This window comes from Pistacia vera, unplaced genomic scaffold (genome assembly GCF_008641045.1).
Source record: "Pistacia vera cultivar Batoury unplaced genomic scaffold, PisVer_v2 Contig1022, whole genome shotgun sequence".
Taxonomy (NCBI): Eukaryota; Viridiplantae; Streptophyta; class Magnoliopsida; order Sapindales; family Anacardiaceae; genus Pistacia; species Pistacia vera.
This window is the reverse complement of record NW_022195053.1, coordinates 189,555-195,334: the sequence shown is the minus strand read 5'-3', so window position 1 is coordinate 195,334 and position 5,780 is coordinate 189,555. Positions and strand designations below refer to the sequence as shown.

General features: G+C 33.5%; 1 pseudogene; it reads right to left on the bottom strand.

Moving 5' to 3' along the window:
• Positions 1 to 844: 844 nt before the first annotated feature.
• Positions 845 to 5,153, bottom strand: LOC116122456 (annotated as a pseudogene).
• Positions 5,154 to 5,780: the final 627 nt, after the last annotated feature.

Sequence of the window (5,780 nt, the reverse complement as noted above, 5' to 3'; positions counted from 1 at the left end):
CCGATTCAATATTTTGAGACCCTAGGCCTGGAGCTAGGTTTTCCTCTGAGCAATCGTCACTTGAAATCAATGTAGAGCCTTCAATCTTCTGCATCGGTGGAGCATAATCTTGATCCGACGACTTAATCTCCTCAATGGATGGAAATTTATTCACCGGGCTCAAACCAGCTTTCATCTTCCTATGTGATCAATTTTTAAGAATTAGCTTTTTAGTAGTTATTAAATGAATTTCAATACTAGCAATATTTAATAATGAAATTATCATGTAGATTTTAATCTAAACCAACCTTAGAGGGAAATTAGGTAATTATTAATTAGTTAAGTGGTAGTACATTAGCTTAACACAGAGTCAAGTACCCCAAGTGATATTAATTGTCATAAAATAACATTCTAACAGCCCAATTGCATCAATTTGTAATAATAAATTTTGTTATTAGTTGATCATAAATGTTTGTAGTGCTACAAGTATCACTTTATACATTTTTAAAACAATATTATTTCAATAAGGTTATTGGATTTTGTTGGGTAGTCGCTAAATGAACAAGATGAAAAAATCCAACCAGACTGAAAACAATAATCGAAACATGTCATTTTCAAAAGCCTAAGACATGAATTCAATATCAAACAAAGTCTTCATTCTCTAAAATCAATGTATCTTCTATCCAGAATCTAATCTTCGCAAACAAAGCTTTCCTCTTTTGGGTTCTACTTCATCACAAATAATACAAGCCAAATTCAACATCATATAGTTTCAAACTTACTGTAAAAGGTAATTTACTTGCAAGATGATTACATTTTTCAATGTATACATTAACTTAACACGCAACAAGTTAAACTTTTTTAACTATCCAAACACATGAACATAATTGACATTTGATAATGCCATCTTCTTCAAAGATAACCAACAAATTTGTCGTCTTATAGCTCCATTTTCATCCTAATTGACAAAAAGAAGACTTAATAAAAAATATCCCAAAATCTAGAATTTTCATACTTAGATTCACCAACAACAGCTAGGAATACAGCTAAGATAATCTGGAACTTCAAATTTAGTATGGTGCAATCTTACAATTTCACATCCAAAGATAAATGTGAATGAATTAAGTTTAGAGATCAATCCATTAAGCAAGTCACTATAGGTAAACATAAATGATTTTATCATTTAAAAGGCAAAAACTTAGAATGCCAACATGAAAACAAGAAGAAATTCTACCCAGCACATATGTTCACAACACTTTCAAGCGACAAAGAACCGTTGAAAGCGGCTAGATACCTCTAGCTTGTATATTAAATGGTTGACTTTACTCAAGGTATCGTAAACTGCAATAAATGGCATCAGAACACTGCCCATCCACAGCTTACCATCCTTCCTCCCTTCACTAACTGCTTTAACAACTTTTCCCTGACTGTCCTCTAATTCTGCAAAAGCTTCCCCTCTGGGCTGTATTTGGCACTACTGCATGGGGCCTTCCCCCAATTTGTATCAGGAAATGTATCTTTGCCGATATTGGGAGTTTAAGCATGAACGTCCGAGTTTGGGGAATAGACCCAAATAGTAAGCATATAGTGATCGCCACAGGGATTGCCACCCAAACTCACCTTTTTCATTATTTCGGACATTGTCAGGGTACCAGGCAAGATGGCAAACACTTCTGAAGTACCTGCTTTCTCACCTTTCAGCCAATACTTGCGTAATCTGCATTACCAGATGGATAAATATTTCATAAAACAGGAAAACAGGCTCCTAATTCCTGAATGATTCAATACACTTCTGACACACTATAATGTTTCCTGATTTTGAAATGGCAATTAGCAATCACAATATATTTTAAGATTGAAATTGCAGTATTTTGTCAAAGTCATAAAAAGAAACAATTGTCCCAAATACACCAGTAGTTCATTGGACAATCTTTATGTGAGACAATGTATTAAGATTTTTGTCTCAAATCTCCGCCATTTTGAAAGAAAAAGTTGAGATAAACAATATCATTTTATGAAAAGATTTCATCAAAAATACCTCTGCAGCAAAAAACTATATTTAAATAAACCTCCCAAAGCAGGGGGGTCCATATCTTTTCTCTTGTCAACAGAGCCGTCAAAAATTTTATGGACTGCTAGCTATTAGATGCCATTCTTCGTAAATACAAATTTAAATCATTGGTGCTTGTAATAGAACATGCAAAGAAACTCCTCAATCAAAGGAGAAACTTAAATTCCTTGCGTCAGTTCTAGCCACATATCAATATGTACAAACTACCACATGAAGTTCCCAAAAATGTAGAAACTGCAAGAATTGCGATATAAAATCAAGAAGGGTCACCTGCCAACGGATCCTTCAACAAGAGGAAGAATTTTGTCCTTACTTAAGGACCCACCATTAGGGAACTGGAGATTCCTCACAAACAGTTGTTTGTCTTGTAGTTGGATCATACTTGAGAACCCTTCCACTATCATCACCAGAGAAAACCAATTGCATGAAGTTCCTGAGAAATATTAATGTGTCAGAAGAAATGCACCACAATTATGCTTACATTCAAAAAAAAGAAAAAGAAAAAAAGTCTCCCCATAACACATACTTTTATACTATCTCGCAAAGAAGCAACATAGAAAACCAAATATGATTAGAGCATGGTTTAAGACTTGGTACAAAGCTATCCTCTCAGCACTAGCAGTTTTTATCTTAGAGACCTTGCACAACAACAGGATATATCTGATATCTTCTTGAAATGCTTTTATGACTGATCATAACAGTCAGGAAATCTATAATAGATTCTTAATACATTCGAATACAGTACAAGAGCTATCTTTTATCTAATCATCTTTTGAATTATGGCGATTTTCTTTTGTTTTTTACCATATCGTACTGCAATAAGAGTATACTCTAACAAATACAGATACATTGACGATCAGGTAGACTAACCAGCCATTAAATGGAAAAAATAATAGCACTATCAAATGCTTACATTTAAACGTAAGAGAAAAAGCTATGAGTTGAATTGTAAAACCAACTAAATTTGTACATCAAGCGTGTGCACGCATAATAATGTATAGAATCCTCCTCCACCCGTTATAACAGTACCAGCGTATAACAAGATGATAATGGGATAGATTTCGATATAGAAGACACCCTTTGTGTATTAAAATTGGAACAACCTTCTCATCGTGAATTATACAGTTTTTCTCATTGGTTCTGTTTTTTTTTCAGTAAAAGCAAGTGACAATTTAAAGCACTAACTGAAAATCCATTTTGACGCTAGTGACAAATTATTTGAAACAATGAATGTCTTCAGAGCAGCAAATAAAATTATTATAATCAGTGATAAGCTCTAAGGCACAGCAGTAGAAATTTCCTCACCTCCGCTGGTATACATACTGCTATCTGTAGTAAACATTCCCTTCATCATCAATGTCTAGATCATTGGTAAACTCAGCGGCACCCTTCTGCTTCTGTTGTAAGGGATGTTGCCAATCCACCTTCTGGACCTACTTTCATCAGTCCAAAATATGCATCTGCAATGTATAATCACCAGTTTTCTTGTCAAACCGGAGCCCCAAGCCTGCCGCAGATGTGCTCATGCTTCAAGTAAGCAAAGCGATGGCTTCGGGTCACATAATTCCGACCTAAATTCCAAAATCATTAAGGGGAAAAAAGATTATCATTGCTGAGTGATAATAAATAACCAGAACACAGCTTCACAGACTTTTAAGAAATCAGCAAAAATAATAGATGAACCAGATATCTCATTTCAGTGAGGAATTTATATCAGACCATGCCGAATTTTCAGTTTAAACCCTACTATTCAATATACTTAGGAACAGGAAATTTGATAGAATATATTCCTTTTTTTCTTTCTTTGTTTTCGTTTTTTTGTCCAACAATTTATTGATTACCTTTTGCTGTAGTTTTTTTATCTCAATTTTGCAAATAATTTAATTGAAAAAAAAAAAAATATGAGACCTAGGTGAAATTAATCTCTTCAGTGAAATCAGCTCATCAGAATAGAAATTCAATGAACGGATGACTATTTCCCAGAAACACAAACTAATCTAACTTAAGTGGTACAATGCACAATTACAAGCAATTCACATGTGGTTAGAGATGACAAACATTAAATCAAAGTTCTGATGGAGGTCATAACTCATAAGATAATGAAAGCTCAATCTGTAAGAATTTCATTACTAGACATATCCCTGGAGTTGGTTCTTTACAATTTTATTCACCAAACTTGAATTATTCAAGTTTCTAAATAAATTACACAGTAGAGATATTTAGGATTTTTTATGAAAACATGTTAATTTACAAACAAATGCATATGACTCCACGTCTATGTTTCCCAAAATCGATAGCTATCGGTGTCTATCTCTTCCATTTTCCCCTTAACACAATATTTGCTTATTGGGTATTAAATCTGAATTCAAAACCACTTTCTGATTTTTTTTTTTTTTCGTTCTTCCTTTCTTCTTGGTAAGAATATATATCCACTACAGTTTCCCCCATTTATTAAGACAAAAATGTTCAATTTTCTAATAATTAATGCAGCACATGCTCCATTTGAAGTCAAGTGGACATTAAGGCCTCGAATTTAATCCAAACTAAATTCAACTCTCATTCAGTCAAAAGACTCCAACGAAGCTAAAAAGAAGAATAAAAAAAACTAACCTGTTATTGGAAGTATAAGCAAAATCAGTCCACTTGAGGCCATTCCAGAAGAGAATTCTGCCATCAGCAACACCAGTATAAGGTCCACGGCCAAGAGGGTCGAAAGCAATGCTTTCAGGGCCTTGAATCTCGTTCAAGAATTTAATTTCCGACTTCTGCAGCAAATTTTGATCGTCTTTATCCGTCGGAACGAGTGACCAATCAGGCATTTCCACTTTGAGTGACACATAATCCGGAAACTCCGATATGGCACTGTGCTTGAAGGGGTCAAGCCCACAGTACACGGCCAGAACCAGAAACAACAACCGCAAAAACCCCCTAAATGTCATTGCTACGGAACCAAAAACACAACGAGAAAGAAAAAAAGAAAGAGTCTAAAGCTGAAAAATGCAAGTGTTGTTAATTATAGTTGGCTGAGAAAGAGGAGTAGGTAGAAGGTGTGCGAGTTTTAGGTTTAGGTGAAGACTAAGGAGGGAGATGGTCATTGGTTGGTTTGAGTGCATCAGCTTTAGCATATATATATATAATATAATTTATATATAATTTTCTTTCTTCGGGATTTCCAAAGTTCGTGAATGGAATTCAAGAATCTAGTTTCGCTGTAAATTTTCTTTTCATTATAAGGATGAAGACAACCGTTGCATTTACAATTTTAAGTAAATATTTGTGATGAGGGGGCCGGCACGATTTTCGTTTCTATTTCAATTTTTTTAATTATATAATTCACTTTCTGTGATTTTCTTAATTATATAATTCACTTCTCACTTTGCTCTATAGTATGGAAATCATGGTTCACAAGGTCTATTTTTTTAAATTTAGTGCTTTTGATTCCTTTGTAGATTTGATTATTATTATAATTGTTTTTAGTGTTTTGAGTTGATAAAAATTAAAATAATATCATAACATGCTTTCTTATTATTCTTTTGTTACATATATTTAATTGATTTTTTTGGGTAAATTAGGATGTAATTGCCATAACCACTCTGTTAGTCCAAAAAAAAAAAAAGAAAATATATCATAAATCTCTAATTTTTATTAAAAAAAAATACAAATTGATGAGATAATAATATATCGGCATGTGAAGAGATTATATACTGTAGATGCTAAAATCTACGGTTGC